Source organism: Girardinichthys multiradiatus, chromosome 17, assembly GCF_021462225.1.
Source record: "Girardinichthys multiradiatus isolate DD_20200921_A chromosome 17, DD_fGirMul_XY1, whole genome shotgun sequence".
Taxonomy (NCBI): domain Eukaryota; kingdom Metazoa; phylum Chordata; class Actinopteri; order Cyprinodontiformes; family Goodeidae; genus Girardinichthys; species Girardinichthys multiradiatus.
In genome coordinates this window covers 29558656-29581433 of record NC_061809.1, presented here as the reverse complement: position 1 = coordinate 29581433, position 22778 = coordinate 29558656, and the positions used below count along the sequence as shown (strand labels likewise).

The 22778-nt window shown below is 39.9% G+C and overlaps 1 long non-coding RNA gene across 1 annotated transcript; it reads left to right on the top strand.

Moving 5' to 3' along the window:
* The first annotated feature begins 16388 nt into the window (after positions 1–16388).
* Positions 16389–20165, top strand: LOC124882844. Its single transcript, XR_007042016.1, has 3 exons — positions 16389–16457; positions 19382–19499; positions 20023–20165. It is a non-coding gene; the product is annotated as an uncharacterized LOC124882844 (long non-coding RNA).
* The last annotated feature ends 2613 nt before the right edge of the window (positions 20166–22778 follow it).

Sequence of the window (22778 nt, the reverse complement as noted above, 5' to 3'; positions counted from 1 at the left end):
TTCATATGGAGTTTCATTTCTTCATTCATTTGCAGAAAGGTTTACTCCAGTTAGGCAACTTAAGCCAGTTCTGTAAGGAGAAGCCTGTAGAGAATAAAGCTTTTATCTCTACCTGTTGACTATATGCTGGGCTCATTCAGCCCTCCCTTCTGCATCTCCAGCTTCTTCTAAACACTGTAGCTTGTCTTCCAGCTGGACCATGCAGACATGAGTATGTCACCAAGTCTGGCTCCATGTGAAGCATGGTATTCATTAAAAAAAAATCCTTCTTTAGGCTTAGAAATACTAAAATATTCCAGTTCTTCTGTACAGCTCTGACCTGCTTCAGCCTTGTGTTCCTCTGCAGGTTCTCAGATCAGATGAACAGCTGCTTCTGCTTGACTCCAAATCGAGGCTGAAGGTCAGAGACGACACAACATTTTTAGTCGTGGCTTCCAAACTTTTGCCTTCCAATATTAGGAGTTTAATTGCCTCCACTGCTAATTGACCTGAATCACTGCTTGGACTGTGCACAGAAGGACACTGTTAATGTACTAAAAGGTCTAAAAGGTGAAAACCTGTAAAAATAAGGAAAATCTATTGAATAAATGATGGACAAACAGCAGCAAATGAAGCTGATTAGTGCTGATTCCCACAGTGTGAGTTTTGGTAAATTTCTTCTCTTGTTTCTGTTTTCCTTTCACTTGTTCTATCTTTAAATATATTTCAGAGTGAGATGAGAAGAATAATTTCTTTTAAGGCTTTTATAAATCTTTATAAGGGGGCAGTCCTGCTCTTGCAATCATTTTGGTATCTGATGGAATAATCGCTGGGTAATTTTATGCTTCCAGATGTATTTTGCAGACCTTGCACCTCGTCTTCAGATACCTGCTGTATGCAGTAAATATGTTCTTTAATTCTCTATAAGAGGGCAAACAAAATGGAAAATCTATCGAGTAATTTTTCTCATGATGATTTTATGACCATACGAGTCCAAAGTATTATGTATGATATACAGAGAGCAGAGAAAAACATGTTGAATTTTTGTTTCGGTTTTATTAAAAGCATCAATGAAATATTTACATTTGTACTTTTTTCAGCATTCTTTCCATATTTAAAAACTTCCCGTGTCTTTTATTGCTGCACTCGTACCTCTCTACGCTTCAATCTCTGAGATTTGATTTCACATTAATACATATTCCCAGATTTCCGTGCAGATAGCAGCCAAACAAACAGCACCTAGAGGGAAAGGAGAAATCCTGCCTCCCCCTCTGCAGCGCTGCCAGCAGACACTGTTTCTCAGTGTAGTGGAGATTATGGTTTGGGAATGACAAGCACGCTGTCTGATACCATATCCGCTCTGAATTACAGATCAGCCCTTTTTAAATGATAGTTTAAATACTTGCTGCAGGCTGCGAGTTTTCACAGGGTCTTATTTCATTGTTATTACACTAGTACCATATTTTTGTTAGAAAATCAGTGTTGGCGCTTATTTAAATGAGGGAAAGTGGAAGCCGATAGACACTCCAGTGTGTTATTTCACTGTGCCACTTTGGAAAATCCCTGTGTGTACCCCTCTCTGTCCTATTCCTCACATACACCCACCGCCGCGCCTTTTATTATGAGGGGAATTAAAAGGGAGAGCAGTGAAAAGGACAAAAGAGAAAGGACAAATTGTAATTGCTTTGATTTGTGTGTGCATTTGTGCTTGGCAGGGAGGTTTTTGCAGCCCATTAAGGGTTAGATTCCCACACACAAAGATGACGGAGACTTCTATTAGCTCTCCTGTGTGTTTTCTGATTTGGTTTGAGGAGCTGGGTGGAATTAACTTGACCATCAGTCTGTCTGATCTCTGAATTAAAGTGGTTTATTACAACTGAGGTCTTTGTTTTGCTTTTTTTAAAACATGGAAGCGCGAGAGGTCAAGCTGTGGGAGGAAGAGGAGGTGCAGTACCTGCAGTGGCGTGCTGGGTGGCGCTGTTGCCCCAGCGTTGCTCACATTTTGGGATGAAAAGGGTCCCTGGCCTTGAGGCTCTGAGCTCTTTGTGCTGCTTTCATGACGGGATTCTCTGGAGAGCAGAGGATGGAGAACGACACTCCTCCTCACCCGTCTCCCCCCTCTGTCTCACCCTTTGGAATACACCCCAACCTTGACACATTGAGAGTGAAAACTGGCGGTTCCACATCCCTTGCTCGCTTGTTGACAGCGTTAACACTCTTTTCATGTGTGTTTTGATAGCTGAAAATGAACCGTATTAGTGTGAGGAGAACTCAGAGTGTGTGTTGATGGACACAACTGTGGACGTTCGCGTAGCTCATTTCTTTCAGCGTGAAGATAGCTGCTGTGTGCGCTCATGCAGTGCAAGTTGTGGCCCTTACTATGCTCTCTTTATGGGATGTAAAGGAAAATGATGTTAAATGGACCCGAGGGAGGGAGGGAAGCAAACCCAAACCAACCATTTTAACCCAACCAAGCCTCTTTCTTAACCTCTGACCTTTGCACTTTTACCGTCCAGACTGTTGTTCATCATCGTCCTCAGGTTGTTTTGCAAACTTTTATTCAAAATGAAATGATTTGTTGAACTATATCTGGATGAGCTCAAATAATAAACATTTTCCCCTTGATTGAAATAGTTTTTCAATTAAAACATTTTATTTTATGAGCTTTCTATTTACTTATGTTTTTACATTTTATTTTTACCTTTTTCATTAGGTTTTTATTTAGAAATGTATTTGTTAAATGTTTTAATTACAATATTATAATGAGCTTTATTTCACTATTGTTGGCTTTTTCATGTTTTTATTTCTTTGACTCTAAATATATATATTGTTATTTTTCCCTTTAGTAAAGGGGTTTACTTGTTTTTTTATTTCATTTATTGTGAAGATTTTCATTATGAGTTTCAATTTCAAACATTTTCCATCTTAGTCAAAAAACTTTTACTATAAAAGTATTTCATTTTTACTTTATATTGCTTAAAATATATTGAGCTTTTTTATTTTCCACTCAAATATTTTAACAATGTTTTTTTTTTTACATTTGTTTTAAAATAATTTTCATTATATTGTTTACTTAAAACATTTTTACTATAAGCTTATTGTGTAATCTGTATTTGGAGATATGCTGCATTGATGCCTTTTTATTTATGATACAGTAGCATAACTTGAGTCTTTGAACAAATTAAAAAATTCTGCAGAATTAGACTGGTTTTTACCACACTCAGGTGGTGGTTCTGCTGCTGAATTTATTGAAGCACTGTTCAAATAACCTGATAATAATGTCACAATCTCATGCTGTGCTATGCAGACGCTCCACCTGCACTGATGAAGATCCACTCAGCGGGGAACTTGGTTTTTGTTTAAATCGGCGTATCATTTTCTGACCACTTGGGGGCTGTCACAGACTTCGCAGCGAGCTCTGAACTTTGAGCCCAAGATGATCTGGTAATTTAAAGAAATAAAGGGAAGGCCATGTCGTCAGGGCAACAGTAACTCCATCTGTCCTTACGCAGCAGCCCACACCCTTCATCTCAATATACATGCCGTATGCATGGGGCAAATAATATCCAGTTTAATAATAACGTGTTTCAGATATATACTAATTTTAGGTGAACGTATTTACTACAGATCTTATAGAATTATTTGTAATCTTTGCATGATAAAATTAAAAGTACTCCAGTAGGCTAACAGAAACCTGTAGACTATTTTATATTCAGGATCTCGTCACTGAAAGCACAGAACAAACCTCAATTCCGAAGAATTCTGCAACAGCATCAAATGCATCATTAATCTGAGGTTTTCACTTCTGAGAGAAGCACATCTGCATCAAAGCTCTGGTCTGAGTAATACTGAGAATTTCTCTGCAGACAGTGGAAACATGTTCAGTCCAAACATTTGGCTCCAGTGAACTCCTGTCCTAATGGTCCACACTTCCTTCCGTATCCCTCTCTTTGTGCTGCAGTCTAACCACACTCCTTCACCTTGTTTGAAATATGTTTGCATCATGGATGCAAACCTGCATGTGCCGACCCAGACAGAGCGTTCGTCAGTGAAAGGGCATGTGTTAGTCAGTGCTAGCAACTTGTGGTTTTGTTGGTTTCTGAAAAGAGATGTTGTGTCATTTCAGACCAAGTTTCTGTGACTCTGCCTCAAAGTGTGACACAGAAGTGAATGTATTTTTCCAAGGTAAAGATGTATAAATGGAGTAAAGGTGACTATTTATTCTTAGACTTGATATGAAACCTTTGTGTGTGAAATATTTTAAATAAATGAAGGTGTTCCTGGAAAACAAGCATAAATCCAGGGCCTCATTTCTAAAAATTGCTAACTGAAATCTGACTTTAGAGCATGCTGAACATCAGCAACATCAAACAATCCCATCACATCATTTCACTTTCCATCTTCCTGCTAATCCCAACTTCCTCGTATCCGCTGGTGTTTTCTGTCCATCCTTGTTTTGCTCCAGGTTCTCCTTCCTTTTCCATCCCAACGCCGTCCACCTGTCATCTTTTTCCTTTACTTTCCTCGATTCTTAAAATTTCTTGATCTATTCTGAAATTTTACCACCTCCACTGACCTAGCGATGTTTGTTTAATCCATGTTTGGTTCTGACAGAACCTCTTGGTTTAGTTGGTTGCTATCTTTTCATGTTCTCATGCTCTGTCCATCCGTCCATCTGTCTGTCCGTCCATCCGACAGAATGGAAATGTAAATATAGCCAAACAGGCAAATCCAGTCCCTTATTAGCTGGTAGAAATCCTAACAATACAGGAGTTTTCTGGAAGATGTTTCTATGTGACAATAGTCCACATTTTTAACAGTGAGTTCATTTATCCTCCACAATTGCAAATTCTGCTCTTTTTCTTTCCCAGAACATAAAAATGTGCCTGAACCTCCCTGAAGCTTAGAGAAAGGTGAATATTCAGATGCTGTCCGAGTCTTTTCCCACACTCATTTACCTTTTTCCCAAAGCAGCGTCCGACTGAAACTGAGATATTCATGGCTCCTCTCCATGAACATAAAGTCCTGGACCTTCTGCCCTGGCCATTCAATTAGCCCCAGTGGCCAGTGTGTGTGTGTAGGTGTGTGAAAGAGAGTGCAAACTATTGCCCTGTCTGAGCAGCCAAGCTCAACTAAGGGCCCGATTCAAACAGCGGCTTAAAGCTAACCGGGTCACAGCTGACGGTTTGAGAACCTGGATCTGTGCACAGGTTAAGTAGTGAGGGTTCCTTACAGGGAGAAGATAGAGAAACTGCTTTCTTCTATGGTAACTTTTATGTTTAGTAGATGGGGGCCACATGGGGCCACTAATTATGCTGAGGTGGCACACCAAAGCAGGAGGAACTTGATATTTGGGTCTGATTTAAAGAATTATGGTTACTAACTCAACAGTCTGCAGGTTTTTAGGAAGCTACATACATAAACTCAGCTGATTTGACATGATGGAACATTTTTAAAGACATTTGTCAGTTTTAATGGCTTTAAAATAGCATTGGGGGCCAGAAACAGTAGCTACTGCCTGACAGGTGGCCCCATGATGTCACCCATGTGGTTGGTTCTTGTGACTTTAGTTTATTTGTGCGTATGTGCACCCCCACCAACCATGGCTACATCTTTCAGCAGCGTTTTCTGGGTTTGTGCTCTCAGACGCAGTCAAGCTCCAGTGATTTTCTGCAGCAGTTGTTAAGTAATCAAAGTGTATTTCTTTTGTGTTTCTAGTTCCAGGTAAACACAATAACCTGCAGCAACATGACAGTTTAAATGGAACTTTCACAGTCCACTCAGGTTTATTTATTCATGTGAGGATTTGTGGAAAATCCTTATTTCATTGTTTTGGTCACTTTCCTTTTTTATTTTAAGTAATCATGTCCTTAACCAGCGATCCCAGCCTTAGAATATATTTTTCTTTATTGACAAAGCACAAACACGCAAAAACCTATAAAAATATTTAAGGTTGAAGACGTTCATTTATTGAGAAAATGCCCTTTTTGCTCTTCTGGTTCTGGTTCCTCTCTGATTCTCTTTTTCCTTCAGCTGAGCTACTTCAGGCCCACAGCATCAGAGATCCTCCACCTTACCTAACAGTGGGAATGAAGTGCCTTTCCACATCTACAGCCTTTGTTTCGCAGCAGACCAACCTGGACGGTTTGAAAGGTCTGAGAGTCAGCTGACTGAAGCTCCCACTTCCAGTTAAAGTCCCAGTAGACTTGAACAAACTCCAAGTTAACGTTTGTGATGGTCGGACAGAAACAGCCTATTCAACCAGCCAGCATGTAGGAAACATCTAGTAGTTGTTCTGGAGACTTGGTGACTCCACTGTTCGCAGTTCTCTGCCAGTGATCTTTGGAGATGTTTTTACCTCCCATCCTCCCCCCTGCATGCGTGAGAAGATAAACTTGGGTCCTCCTCCAGCTTTGCTTCTCACTGTTTCAGTTGTTTAATTGTTGCTCTGATGACTTACTAAGATAAACAAAGACATGTTCTCCCATCTTTCCTGTTTTGAAGAGCATCCTGTCATTGACCCCCGGGAAACAAAAAGACCTAAATGGATGGAACGTTTAGGCGGTGCAACGGGGAATAACATCTTGACAATCTAAATATTTATAATGCTAACTAGATTAAAACAGAAGCTGAAATAAAGCAGAATGTTTTGGGACCATGTGTCCAAAGTGGGTCCAGCTGCTGGAACTGACTGCAGCCTCCCTAGAACCCCACACAGGACCAACTGGGACCATTAAAGTAAAAGTAGTGTTGTCTGTAAATGCATCAATTTCCACTGCATGTTTCTCAGATGTTGTACCGGTTTACCATTGTTAGGTGGCATCACAACAAGCTTCTAAGGAGATGGTTTTGGTCCAGGTGGATCTGGTTCTCCTCAAGTCCAAAAATGCGAATGCTGGACTGGTGATCTATGCTGGTGTGTCCTGCCTCTTACCCGGTGACAACTGGGATTTACCCTGGCTGTTTAACCTTCATATATGGGCGTTTAAAAATAATGACTCGGTCATCTTCTTAAAACTTGTGCTCCTAAATGTTCTAGTTCTTCTTTTCTCACTTGTTCTCCAGAAAACCGGAAGATTGAAATCTGTAGGATTAGAGCTGTTTACTGTCAAACATCTAAAACAAAATATTTTTAGTGTCAGAATAACAGAGAAGACTCCCAGTGTTTCCTTTTTGCCCTGAAGGTGAGGGAGCATGACCCCCCCCAGAAAGCATCTTCTTACTGACAGGCCTTTGCAACCTCCACACTCTAGGTAGTGTGTGTTTCTATAGCCTGCCATTCCTGGAGCTGGCGGAGTGTGAAAACATGTAATTGCTTTATGAAACCTAACTAGGTGATATGAATAATCTGTCAGTGAAGGCGGCACCCAGCCTCCATGCCAATCATTGAGGTGTCCCAGTGTAGCGATGCGTGGACAAAACCATCCCTGACCATCCGGAAAGGAAAAAATAAAAATCTGTCCTTCAACTTCCCACTTTCCCCCAAACTGCCGTTATCAGACGAAAGAGCTGAGCTCACCGGGACCCTTCATGCCACCACGATGGACTCTGTATCAGATGGTGCTGTAGGCCCAGACCTGGGTCTGCTCATGTGTGCTTTCCTCAGACTGACACTGGAAATGAAATTCTGGACAAGATTAGAGGAAACAATGACAAAGAAGGACAGAAGCACCTCTGATAATTTCACAAATAAAAGAAACTAAAAGGAGAACCGTCCTGGAGTACTGCTCTGTGGATGAGTTCCTTCCAAACTGGACCACCCCAACTCTTTGGTATCGACTTGTCCAAAAATATCCCTAAAAAAGCTTCAGCTAATCCGAAAGTTCTGATACCATTGTAGCTTCTTCTGTTAAATGCAGAATAAAATCTAAAATGATTGTTCCTGCATATAAAGAGACAGCATCAGAACCATCTCACCTGGGGTGAGGAGAGCCAGAACTGGACTGGTGCTCAGAGGTCCAAACTCCTCTTTTCAGATGAAAGTAAATTCTGCATTTTTTGGGGGAAATCAAGATCCAAGAGTCTGGATGAAGAGTGGAAACAACCAGAATCCACATTGACTGAAGTCCAGAGTGAAGTTTTCACATTCAGTGATGGTTGGGGTCCTATGTCATCTGCTGGTTCTGGTCCACTGGGTTTTCTGAAGTCCACAATCAATGCAGCCATCTACCAGAACATTTTAGAGCCTTCATGCTTCCTGCTGCTGACAAGCTTTATGGAGATGTGGAGTTCCAGCAGGACTTTCCTGTAGGTACCTTTACCTGCTTTAATCACCATGGTAACACTAGAAAACTGGCCTGACCAGAACCCTATGGAGCATTTTCAAGAAGATGAGAGACACCAGAACCAACAATAAAGATGACCTGAAGGCTGCTATCAGAGCAATCTGGGCTTCCTGAACACCTCAGCAGAACCACAGGCTGATCTCCTCCATGCCACGCCGCATTGATGCAGTAATTCATGCAGAATGAGACCCGACCCGGTACTAAGTGCAGATACTGGACATATTGTTTAGTATGAACCTATTTTTGGATTTAAAAGGAATTTGGGGCTTTATTATCTCAGAATAATTACATTAACAGCATAAATGTGTGGAATAGATTTATATAAAATGTATTACTGGACTAAATAATATTCTGGCTTAGTGAGATGCTTCTGTTTATCTGATATGAACCAATTAAATCTCTTTAGATAAACAGGGAAGCATGTTTTCTGTGCAAAGAGGTTTCACCTATAGGAATCCAAATTAATCAAAACAATCTGAATTATGAGTGAAAGTTGCCAAATATGCATAAGTGATTAATTATAGTTATTTCTGCCAGGTTTACAGTAAACCTGGCAATATTTTGTATAACTGATTTTCAGTTTGACATCTTGGATGTTTTTCTGCAACATATTTTTCTCACTGCGCTGTACTATGAAACATAAATGTCAATGAATATTGTCACTTAAAGCAGAGAAACCTTCACCTCCACTCCACCCATCAAATAAACCAGTCACCCTGCTGGTCTCTCCCATTAAATCAGATCCATTTCATTTTTGCTGAACTAGCCTCTGGTGGTGGTCGCTGTGCACGCACATTCAGCTGCAGGTACAGCATATTCTTAATAAATATGTATCTGTTCAACCGGATCTATACCTGTGTGTGTGTGAATCTGTACAGTTTCTATCAGAGATCTTTAAGCTGGGTCATGTGTTGTTGCTTCATTTTTCATCATCCCCGACTCTTATTGCCTGTTTTCATACACATCTGCTATAATACAGTTTTAACACACAGCAGGACACAACATGCCAGACTCTCCACAGACTGGTAAGCCAGGAAAGGTGGTTCTGTTGGAGGGAGCATCAGCTTCTGTCTCACTGTGTTGTTGTTGTGCTGATGTTTGCGACTGAAGCGCAGGCAGACAGAGGCTGGGACCCGTCAGCGATGTGAGGAATGATGTCTCTCTGATCATTGCTGCAGATTGCTTTGTCCTCAGACACAGATCTATCTCTCCCTGCACGCCCCACATACTGTTGTTTTGTCTGTGGTGTCCTAAATAGAGATGTTTGTATGTTTGTGAGCGTCGTTGCTCACTCAGAAGGTCACTGCTGGGACATAAAGGTTCATGATTAACCAGGCAGATGATGCTGACACGTCTTTGGTCACATTGTTAAAGGAACTATAAAAACAGAGGAAGAAAATCCCCAAAAGCTTTTGGGTTAATTATAATATAAATACAGATAATCAGTTGGGCAAAACGGCTCTGTAGAACCCAGAGGTCCATTGTGCTGGTTAAAATGGATACATTTTAAATTTAGCTGATGTTTAGTTTAAGAAACATAAAATGGAACCGGATCAGGCAGAACCGTCACAACATAAGTTACTTATTTACTTTATTTATATAAGAAGAACAACTGAAGAGAATTAAACAATGAAAGAAAGAGAGAAAAAAGGTCAGAAAGTAACATCTCTGAATGTGCACTAAAACAGAAATATTTACCTAAAATTAAAAAGAAATGATTAATTTGGAATTTTTTTCCAGACTCGACTTAATATAAAAGTCAAAACTAAAAGTAAGAAAATGGTTAAATACATTTCTAATAAAACAGAAACTAACAGATAGTTTACCCCCAAAATAGAGAAAAAATACGCTGATACATTTAATGAGATTGCCCCTCCTCGACTTGTTGCTGCACACTGCCAGTCAACTGGCGAAAAGAATGCATCTAAGCTTTTCTACTGCTTAGAACAAAGAGAAATTTGTCTGTTTTGTAATATTTCTGATGGTTATGAAGACAGTTTAGCTCTAGAAGCCATAGGAGTGCCACCTATCTATTTATTAAGAAAACACAGTTTTACCTGAAGGTAAAAGCAGCATGTTTGTCAAACAACTGCTACCTGAGCAGATAGCCTGACTAATCATCCAGCAAATATCAACAAAATGGTGTCTTATTCTTCACTGAAACTACCTCTGAATTCATTGGTTCTTGTTCAATATTTTAGCTTAACAATGTGTTTTAAATTGAAATAACAAAAAATAACTGTTACAGATAATGTTATAATAACTGTAATAATTAATACGGTATTTCAGCAGCAGCAGGAATAATTATTTAGATAAATAAGTCAAACATTTTGTTATGATTCTCCAAACCTGTGTTATTTCACATCAGGGTCATGACACCATGAGAATCTCATAACGATGAGTTTTTAAATCTCTGGAAGAATTAAAAAATGTTAAAAATGTCCTGGACATGTTTCACCAGATATACAAACAGAATAATTTGGAGAAAACCTTTAAAAACAAACATTTTCAAAGTAAAACTGAATTTATGAAGAATTCAGAAAACGGATGACAACTATAGTAACATTAATATAAAAAACAAAATAAAAAATAACTTCACTGAAAACATTTAATCAAAAACCACAAAATCTTTACAAAAAGAAATAATCCCAACATTGATTCACTACAGATAAAACTGCAATAATCAGAGTTTATGTTTCAGGAAATATATCCTTGTCTGTTGCATTGATTCATCTTTGAAATAAACTGCACAATATATAAAATATAGATAAAGAATATAAGAATATAGAAGGCAAGCAGCTAAAAGGAAACAAGGAAAACAGCAGCGGGACTCAGATATTCATGCTATAGACTGAATTTGACTGTTTATCAGGGCTGCATGGTGGGTCAGTGGTTAGGTCTTACAGCAAGACGGTCCTGGGTTCAAATCCCAACCTGGGTGTTCCTCCATGGAGTTTAAATGTTCTCCCATTGTTTGTGTGAGCTTTCTCCTGGTACTCCAGCTTCATGCCACATTCCTACGATGCGATCATGGCTGGTTGTTTTCCTGTGATGGACTGGTGACCTGTTCATGCTGAACCTGACCTCTACCCCAATGACAGCTGGAGAAAGGCAAGAGACCCCCCCACCAGCCACTTCCTAAAGTTCTTTACTGTTTCACGCTCTCTCCATCTGTGGATAATGGTTCTCACGGCCTTAGAAATGGCTTTGGAACCCTTTCCAGACTTGCTTCCAATCTGTTCTTGAATTTCTGTGATCAGAACATGATGTGTTGCTGCTTGAGGTCATTTAGCCTACTTCATGTTGTCAGACAGGTTATATTAAGGTGATTTCTTCACTCCACAGCTCTGGGTCTGGCTGGTGAAACTAAACCAGAAGATGTTAGTCAGAGTTAATTCATGATATTTTCCACACAGGGTCAGACTGGTTTGGATGGATTTTTTTCTCTTTATAAACGAAATCATCTGAAAACGACTTTTTGAATTTATTCACATGATCTTTTTCTGTTATTGAAATTCAAATGATAAATTGATGAAAGTGTGACACAAGAACAAAAACAGAAGAAATCTATAAGGGTGCAAATACCTTTCAGTTTCACTGAATGTTGGCTCTACTAGTTCACTGTAAAAATGTGCTTTGTGTTAAATGCAGAATGCAACAGTTATTAAACATGAAACATGTGCAAGACCCCAAATGATACTCTGCTTTGGACCCAACAGAGCCTCGGGTCGCCTCTCACACAATACATTGGTTTAAACCGAGCAGATGCACACAGAGTCTTTTGTATTATTTTATGACACAAGTATGAATAATTTAGATAAGCCAACAGCAGCATTAAACATTAAGTGTCTCTGCTGAACAGGAAGTATCATTTACTTCCACTTCCTGCCTGAGCATCTCCGGCCCTGTGAGTGTCTGTTGGCGTCCAGTCGTCCCAACCTGACTCATGGGAGCCTTTCCCTTCCCAGCTTGCAGCTCAGAAGCTGATTGGACGATGACTCTAATCGTGGTTATTTTATGGAGGAGGAGGAGCACAGAGTGTGGGGGCACATAATGGTTTCCGATTTTGGGGAGGAAACGAGATGTAAATGAGGTAATTATGTGTCTTAACCAGGGCAAACAGTGTTGACATTCTAGCCCTGGAAACAGGCGTATTTATAGCTCATAATAACTTTAAGTGGGGCAGGCTGGACGGCCGTCAAGGGAATAAAGAGCCGTCTGAACAGCTCTGCTTTTGTTTTTATTAGTGGCACTTTTCAGAAGACGTTTGTCTTGGATTTCTCCATCAAACTTAAAAAAAGACACTGACAGGCTTTAAATGTCCCTCTAAGTGGGCTAAAGAAAGAGCTGTGAAAAGGTATTTGCCCCTTTACACATTTCCTTTTGTTCTGCATTTTTACCACATTACAAAGACAACCTGAGTAAAAAACAAAAAGCTGTCTTCATTGGATGATTTAATTCATTAAAAGAAAAACACTATTCAAACCAACCTGGCTCTTTGTGTGGAAACTTGCTATTAAACCTCTTTTTGGTACAATTTCACCTGCCACACCCAGGCTGATTACTGCCAGAGCTGTAGAATGATGAAATCTCTATAATAGAACCTGTATGACAACATGAAGTAGGCTAAAGGATCTCAAACAGCAAAACATCAGGTCCCGATTATTCAAGAACAGAGTAGAAGCAAAGCTCTGACATCTATCAGCCTGAAAAGGGTTACAGAGTCATTTCTAAAGCTTTCTGATCACAGGGAACCATCATCCACACATGGAGAGAACATGGAACAGTGGAGAACCTTCCCAGGAGTGGCTGACCCACCAAAATTACACTGAAGAACCCAGAAGAACATCTAAAGCTCTGCAGGCCTCACTGCCTCAGTTAAGGTCAGAGGTCATGATTCAACAATACGAAAGAGAGACTGGTGAGACAAACGTCAATGTTTCTGGAAGCTCTCTGTCCCGTTACATCTGGTGTAGAACTAACACAGCATTTTAGAACTAAAACATCATAGCTACAGTCAAACACGGTGGAGGCTTAGTGATGGTCTGGGACTGTTTTGGTGCTTTGGGACTTTGACGACTTGTTATTAATAGAACATTGAATTCTGCTTTTTATGAGAAAATTAAAACAAACAAAAAACAAAGTGTAGGTGTTTAAGTGGCCTAGTCAAAGTCTGGACTTAAATCTAAATTAGATGCTGATGCAGGACCATCAAGCTGTAAAAAAAAAGAACAAACAATGTGTTTGAATCATTTTAATTCAGCAAAGCAGAGTGGGTCCATGTTCCTCCACAGTGATGTTAAGGACTCAGGGTTAGGGTTAGGGGGGGTAATAACTTTTTCATATAGAGTTAGGCTGGTTTGGAAAGATTTTATAGAAGACATCCACCTCTTTGACTTGTTATTATTAAAATAAACCATCTGGTAAAACAGATTTCCTTCCCAACATGTTTCTGGTTGTCCACCTACTGTAGGGTTGTTTCATTGCAAGAATAAATTGTGAGTCAGGAAAAACAAAGTTCGGCTTATAACCTGATTAAGTTTCAGTGAGTTTTGGCCCCATTAGGCTGAATACGGTCCGGTTCTGGTTCCTTTGTTTTTAAAACATGACATTAAAAGCTCAGATTAAAAAACTGAATGTGGTGAAGTGGAAAGCTGGCTGTGGGAGGCCAGCAGGGCTGTGGGGATTGGCTTTAAAATGTGCCGAGCGCAGCAGAAATGGGATTTTTATTTATTTTTGATGGAGTAAGCAGGGGGAGCTTTGGAGTTCACCCTGCTTTCATATTCCCTCTCGTACGTCCAATTTTTTCCTCAAAAGATTAAAACGAGTTTCTCCACAACATTTCTGCATTCCACAGTAGGATTATTAGGTGACACAGAGCTGGATGAAACATGAAGATCCAGAGAATTCAGCTTCAGGAGTTGGACGTTTGTTTGAAGGAGGTCAGAGTTTCTTTTTGTTGTGTCTGGAACGTCAGGAAGTGCCTCTCATGGGAATATTATTTGTGGGATATTAAACTTTAAATGGACCCAGTGAGTAAACTGTACTCAAGTGGTGCTGGAGGTGTTAGTCGGGCCGAGTCACGGTGGTGCTTCACCCTTTAAAGCATGTTGGTTGGCTTAAAACGACCCCACCTGTAAACCTTAACCTGTCGTCTTCCACGGTACACATGAAGCAACCCCCACCTCCTCCACCCACCGGCTCTCTTTCCAGCAGCACTCAGCCGTTACGTTCTCAAGGGAAGGGCAGACTGCTGGCGCCGCTCTGTTTGGGCTCTCGCCGTATCTTGATACACACACACACACACACACACTCATAGCCACGCATACACCTCTGCAGGTATTCACACAGCAAATTAAGTGTATTGTTGCGTTGCCTCCACCGTCAAAGGGGACAGGGGGGTGAAGAGTCATTCAGAGGTTTTGTTCTCAGACCACATGAGGGTTGAGGCCACCAGGAGTTTCATCCTTGTTCTGAAGGAGGAACACTTCAGAACCAGTTTCCTTAGATTTACATTTATTCACAAATGTTTGTGACAATTGTTGCATAGAAGAAAGAAAAATCTGAAATATAAATAAGTTGTTTTATGTTTAGTTTGTTGCCTTAAAGTGAATTTAAAACATAATTTAATGCAGGTCATTTATACAGTCCGACACAGGTCCAATATATAGAACCCAGTTTGATCCTAAATCAGGTCAACTCGATCCAATCATATAGTCAAATTCAGACCCAATTACATCCCATTTATAATACAACACAGGAGTACTTTCCATCGGAAAGAGCAACAGCGAGAGTACACACAGACTTTAGAAGCTAGATGTCGGATGCTGAAAACAAATTTAGTTTCAGTTTGGTAAAATTCACTTTTAAACCAAACCACTTTTAATTTCAAATTACACAAATACAGATTCAGTCTGAGCAATTTGAATTTAGTCTCTGACGCCGCACGTTTCTGCCCACACCAAACCGTTAACTCCAACAATAAATGTTTGTTGCGTTCATTTATTGAAATACAGCTAAGTTTACACAAAGAGCTCGTTGAGGACTGGTATCGGCTAATAAAAGCCAAATCAATCTCCATTTTTTCCTCCTTTCTGTTCAGTTTTGGTTTCATTTCCAAACAATTTGAAAAGTTTACCAAACTCATCAAAGTTTATTATTACTGACATGGAAACATTTCATTAAATGTTTATTATAGGCAAATTTTAGGTTTACTTCCAGCCTTATATGTGAGGCTATGAGTTCTGGCTAAAGTCTGTGAATGATGCTTTGAAAGTGACAGAAGGCTCTTTTCCTCTGGAGTCATCATTTTATGAAGATTTTCTATAGTGTATGCGAAATATGACAGACTTTTTTAATCTGTTTGTAACCTGTCTGCACGATGACCCTAACCCTGACCTCTCTCACATCGACCGCTGAAGAAAGGCACCAGGATCCTGAGGCTGGGACTGAAAATGGACCAGCAACCAGGCAGGGTCCGCTGGAGGCTGAAGAAACCAAATGAATAAATGAAGGTCATCCCACAACTGTGCATCAGCAAGGCTTGAATGGGAATGATGCAAACAACCAGTACAGATGTACAAATATCAACCTGTCTGCCTCAGACTGATTTAAGCTGCAACTGCTGCTGTAGTGAAAATGAACCACGAAGGATTTTTACAAAACCTCTGATTTAGTTTCACACAAAAAGAGTTACATGATAAAATGTATTCCAGCAAATATTTCAACTTATCATTTTAAGAAATGTTGGTAATTCTGTGAAAACATGCAGCAGATTTTTCATATAATTTGCCTATTGATTAAAATATCCTGTTAAAAATATTTTTTATAAATTGCAGCTTTTTGAAGGTTAAAAATTTGAGTTACTGAAGTTTCTGAACATTTTTTATGCTTTACATTTGTCGCTGCAAACTTGTTCACATAAGAAGGTTCTCAATGTATTCTTCCATAATAAGAGACCTTTGTGCTGCGTCAGCTTTAAGAAAATCCACCACAACATTTTTTTAATGTCGCATCAAGTAATTTTAGCTTTAACTTCTGCAAAGATGCAGCAAGATGCAGGAAAGAGGAGCATGATTTGACCACTTGTCTGCTCCTCACACAGAGCCTGAAGGAACAGCAGAAATATTCCCGACACTTGAAGTGACCTCCATGTGAGTCGCAGCTCGAGTCTGGCCGAGGGTGTTTTTGTGGGTTTGTAAAGCTTATTTGACTTCAGACAATAAGTTTAAAGTACGATGTTTAGTTGAGGTGAGGATTATTTTTCCAGCCTAATTTGAAGCAGTAGGCTCTCTGCCCTTCCACTTTCCCTCAGACTTGCTCTCTTCTCTCCTCATATGATCCACGGCCATCTTGATCAGAGGCAGACACGGAAAATTAAACAAATAAACTCTGATGCCTCGGATAACATTCCCCTCTGATTGACCTGACCCCCTGACCTGGGAGACACTCTGGCTGGGGTCATGACCCCATGGTGGCGTTGGCTCTCAGAGTCACAGGGGCCTCAGTGTGTTGGTTTGGTCTCCTTGTCGTGACCTGTAGGAAAACATGCAATAAAATAAAGTTCACCTCAGTCCACTTCAGGCCATGTTAAATCTTGAAGACATTAGAGGAGCCTGTAGCCCCAGAAGCCTCTGTTACTCACTGTAAATTACACTGAGAGATTTAGATTAAACATTTTTTTGCACGTTCTAGGCCATATTTCAGGCACATTCTCTGAAATGCTTCCTTCTTCAGAGTTTGTTATTTTTCATAATCTGTTTAAATCCTCGTCGCAGCCCAGCTTGTTTCTTTTTCCCTGCAGGAATTGGTTCCATTGAGATTGTTTTCTTTGGAATTTGAAGTTTTGCAGCGGACTGAAATATTTACTGAAATATTTCGTCCGAATGCCTGAGCTGTTAAGTGATGGCATAAAAATCCAGTTCAACAACAGTCCTGGTGTAGGCAGGGCTTGAAGTGCTAACGTGTGCTCGGTTTCTGCCTGTCTTAAATTCTTCCTTTTTCTTGCTTGTTCCCATTGATCATAATTATTCCATTTATAAGCTACGGCTGATTTTACTCATTAAACTGCAGAAAATAATCCCTTCCCCTTATAGGTCAAACCCTCTGTCTGTTTCAAGGAAAACATCATGAGTAACTCAAAATCCCGAGATTTTCTGCCATGTTTTGGGGCTCGTCCGGGATGTGTAACAAAAAAACATTGTTGAATGTGTTTCTTTAGGTCTTTTCTTTAATATGTTGCAACTGAATTTCAGGCAGTGACTGTACGAGTCCTAAAAACATTAAATGAAACAATCTAACTCTTTAAATTTAAGCAATACCAAAATAATATATAAATACCATCTAACAATATAAAACCTTGGGGAAAAAATGTAATATCTTTAAATTATATTAACAACTGTATTTCCAAATAATCAGTTTTTATGTTATTTTAAAACCTGATCATGCTAATATCCCGAAGATTTCCAGTTTTAAATGTGAAATTTCCCATCACGTAACAGAACGTTTTATAATTTTCTAAACAACAGATCTGGTTGAAAAGAACTGCAGCTGAAACCTGTGGTCTGTTTCATCAGTATCATCAGTAAGCAAACATTTCCTGATACATTTACACATTTTCTGCAGCTTTAGGGGATCATCTGGGATGTAACAGCATCTTCCACTTTCATTCACGTTGTTGTTTATTTAAAAAAAAATTATAATTCAAGCACTTAATGTGGAAATCATTCTAGTCATATTCCAGATGAAATGAAGAGTTTTCCTTCCATAGATATGACCAATGCATGCTAAGAGAGAAGAATAATCACTGCTGTATATTTTTCTATGTCCTATCTGTTAGTTTCTGTTTTTGAAGGAGTTTCATTAGTTTGGATCTCAGTTTGTTTCAGAACAGGTGAACTTTCCAATATAAAGTAAAAGTTGCTCAACCTTATTATCAAAATCTGACATCAAAACTGCTGATTTGTCTGATTTTAATGTTTTCACTGTTTATTATGTTTGACTTTTTTCCCTGGAAAAAACCTGTATTTTTGTAATGAATGAACCTATGTCACTTTTATAAATTAAGCAAATGCAAAATAAATGCAGATGTAAAAATATAAATATATAATTGGAAAACATTAAAATAAAAAAAGCTATTTTAAAATAAGTTAACCTTTGTTTTTATATTGATTATCACAATTTATCTCAAATTTAGTCACATAACTGAATCTCTGAATGAAAAATGGTTTAATTTGTAAGAGCTTAAATAAAGGTTTTGTTGATCAGGAAGATAAAGCTAAAACTGCTGCAACACATACAGGACTTTATGCTCTTTGTGCAGCAGGGATGCATGTCTGAAATGCTGTATTTCAGGATCAGAACTTGCGACACTCGGCAGGTTCAGTTCGTGACCTGGACGGAGACATAAAGCACTAGATATGACTCCCCGATGAAGCGGCCAGGATGCATAAAGGACGAGTGACAGGAATGAAAATATGAGTGCGTTCTTGGCTTGGTGTCTGCAAAGATAACAACAAGCTTTATCTTTCAACATTTCTGTCTATCTGACGCTCAACAGCAGGAATCCAGAAATTATTCAGCAATACTTGAAGTCAGTCACCACCTCCAAAGTCTTTTTTTTTTATTTCATTTACATTTGGATAAGCTGCTGAGATGTTGAAGCACTGATGGCTCATCATGAGCATTTATCAGGTCAAAAGATGAGGTCAAAACAGGGTTAACAGAAAACAAAATGAATAGTTTATAATAAGCATGTTAAAGTTGAGGAGCTTTCTCCGGTGTCTGAATAAATTTATAAATAAAATACAGAAAAATTTACCTTTTTACCTGTTTTCACTTATTAATTTTTAGAACATGAATCTGAGGAGAGAAAAAGTTTGACTCACAGCAACTTTTAGATTTTAAAGAATAATCTGAATCCCCTAAATACTTTGTTTTTATATATACATTCCTTAGACCTGTTTGACATCTAGTTTTAATCCTAATGAACCATCATTTAAAATTCAGCTGAATTTTTGTCTCAAAAATCCAACCAAACTGTTTTGTTTCAGACTGAAAGCCATTAGGAGACCAACTTTTTCCATAGTGATTAATTCAGCTGTTTTCCTGTCTTGCAGTTGTTTCCATGTCCAGAGCCCGGCAGCACGTGGTGTATCCGTAACGGAGGGATCAAGGATGCTAGCGGTCCAGAAAATCTGCCTCGCAGTCACTTATTCCTCCAAGAACAAAGCCGAGGTTGGATGCGATATGCGGCACACATACGTGTTCTCCTGCTTATCTTGTTTATGTGATGGAGTTTTTCAAACGCAAACATTTTCTTTAGATGGCACACTGGACCTCTGCTATGAGATAAGTATCGATTGCAGACTTAATTGCCTGAGATAGAAGCTTATTATTCTCATTAAAATGGGCTTCCAGGGCCTCGCTCCCGGGGTCTCTGCATTGGCAGGGTCTCTCCCTCCCCGCCTTTCATCCCGTCCTTCTCCTTCTCCTCCTCCTTCTGTTTGTTTGTCCGTTTGATGTGGAGATGAAGGGCGGGGGGGGGGGGGGGGCAAATAGATCAGTTTGGTGTTGAAAGTTTGAGAATCTGGTACCAATTGAAGTGTAATGGAAGTGTTTGGATGCTCATGGTCTAAGCAACTTCTGCCACCATGAACACACTCAGCATCCAACATAATACTCACAGTTCATTTAACATGCAGGCCCATGCATAAGTATTCACGCCCTTTATACTTGTCCTTGTGTCAAACTACAACAGAAAATTTCAATGTACTTTATTGGGATGGACCAACAGCGGACCTACCAGGACATGGACGCCCACCTAAACTGACAGGCTGAGCAAGGAGAGCATTAATCAGAGAAACAACCACGAGGACCATGGTAACTCTGGAGGAGCTGCAGAGATCCAAAGCTCAGGTGAGAAGAACAAAACAACTTTTGGTCATGTATCACCCTGGTCACATGATCTCCACTGTAAATCATGGTGGTGGCAGCATCATGCTGTGGGGTTACCACAACATGATGGGGATCCCTAAACACACAGACAGTGCTACAATGGATGGTTTAGATCAAAGCCGATTCATGTGTTAAAATGACCTAGTCAAAGTCCAGACCTAAATCTATCTTAGAATCTGTGTCGAGACTTGAAAACCAATGTTCATAGATGTTCTTGGTCCAATCTGACTGAACTTGAGCTGTTTTACAAAGAAGAATGGATCAAAATGGTAGAGATGAACCCCGATAGACCTGCAGCTGGACCTGCAGCCAAAAGAGGGGTAAATACAAATGCACACCACTCTTTCAGATTTTTTTATTTTAATACAATCATGCACCACTTTCCTTAAGTGTGTCTGATAAAATACAGTAAAGGCTGAAATATGAAAAAATATGTGTTAATATATGTGCAGGGTATGTATTTCTGTATTCCATCTTGATATCTGACGTTTCTTGCTAACTTCACCAGGTCTTACTCTGTTTCTCTTTCCTGCCTCTCCACCCTGACTTCTCTCCCGTTTTCCACGGCTGTTGGCTCTCTGGGATTTATGTGTTTCTGGCAGCGTTTTCCCTCGCCCGTCGGCAGCGAGCCGGCATTCCTTCATGGGTTCACTGGCAATGCTCAAGTGGCTCCCTCTTAACAGCCCCCCTAATCACTCAGGGACATAATCACAGGCCACTTTGAAGTAATAGTCAATTTGCTACGAGTCCACCGTTTAACAGAACTCCGATGGAAGCCGGGGCTGTGAGCCGGCCACAGTAGATTTACAGATAGCAAAGGCTCTCTGAATAAAAAAAAAAGCACAATTTAAAGCATTTGATTCAATGAAAAAGTAAAGGAAATATGTATTTGGAGGCGTGTTTATGTATTGCACAAGTCTTGCAGAGGAAGGACAGGTTGAACTACATAAGCTGCAGCAAAGCAGAACTTTGCAGAGACGAGTACGTGTGTGTTCAGTTGAAGTTCACGGGAAGTGCGCAGGTTGTCAGTCACCCTGCACGCTCTGCCTCTGAATGCACCAGCTATTGCTCATAATGACACACTGTACCTGTGATGATGAGTGGCGTGAGTCAGGAAGAGAGGGAAAAAGCACCGGGTAGCCTTGCTTTGGCCTCTGTTTATTGTTTACGGTGCTCCGGGTGGCGCCAGGCCCTGAAAAAACAGCAGCTGAAAAACACTTTGTTTTGGTGGGGAGCTGCTCCTGTGGTTTTGTAATCATCATTGCTATCAGAGGCCCTGATCGCTTTACAAAGAGGGAGGGAGGGAGGGAGGGAGGGGGGGGGAGTAAAAGGTATGTTATTCCACACGGTACACAAAGCCATGGAATAGAGAGCGAGAAGGAGATGTGGGTACTTGGCAGTGTGTCTGTCTGCCCTTTTTCCTCTTTTATTCCCTTCCCACCAACTAGTTCTTTCATTCAGCCCCCTGCATCCAGTTCATAGCTGACTCAGGCAAGAAGTCACCAAGGCTACCTGAGTGGTCAACCAGGGTGGTCAAATCCTGCCAGCAGGTATTCACTGGTTCCCAGTTAAAATGTGGGACAAACAAACAAAAACCAAAAACGTCTTGATTTTCTTTGCTACTATTTCTTGATTTTGGAGATTTATTTTATGCACAGAAACCTCTGCATGTCACACCACCACGTGCGGTTCCATGGCATGATTGGTTAATGTTTGGTTGTAAAAGTCTTGCTTCCAACAAGTCAGACTTTCCAATAATCTTTAAAGTGGGTTTATTATATTTCTAAATGCGTCTTCAGGGCTTTTACAAATACTTTCATGTGCAACAAGGCGTTAAGTTAACTCTGCACCAAGTTAATCTATTAGGGGCTTAATAGTTAGATATTATCCCATGTTTTTCATAATAAGGACAAGGAGCATGCAGGTCTTTGGAAGACAGATCAATTTCTCATGTATATTTACCCATGTGCATAATGTGTCACATGTAAAGGAAGTCAAAATGTCCTGTTTCCATGTAGTTGAAATATGACATGATACAGAGACCTATGGCCACTAATCAAAATGGAAAAGACAGGATAACATGCCAACACGTAAGGTAGATGTTTTTTTGATCATAAGTCAGAATATGGCTTCAAAATAACAACCTCAGACCTAAACTGTCCTATATCTACAGTCTAGAGCAACTGGAACTAAGACAAAAAAGCCTGGATGGGAAGTTTATCTTCTGGCAGATGGTGAGGAGGATGTTGAAGGAGGTAAAAACATCTCCAAAGCTCTGTTAAAGAACAAAGAGCAGCATCTTGGAGTTTCTATAATGACCATTAGATGCTTCCTACAGGCTAACCAGTTTAGGAGACATGCCAGTCAAAACCTTTTCTGTCCCACCATCACAAATGTAACCCTGGAGTTTGTTATTCTCTACTTGGACTTGAAAAGATCAGCTATGTCTATTTCTACTAAGTGGTCCCAAACTGTGCCATTTATGTAAGTTCTGTCCACAGAGATGCAGGGCAGGTCCTCCTGCTGCAGCAGTTCTGCTCCAGTTTTCAACCAGCCCAG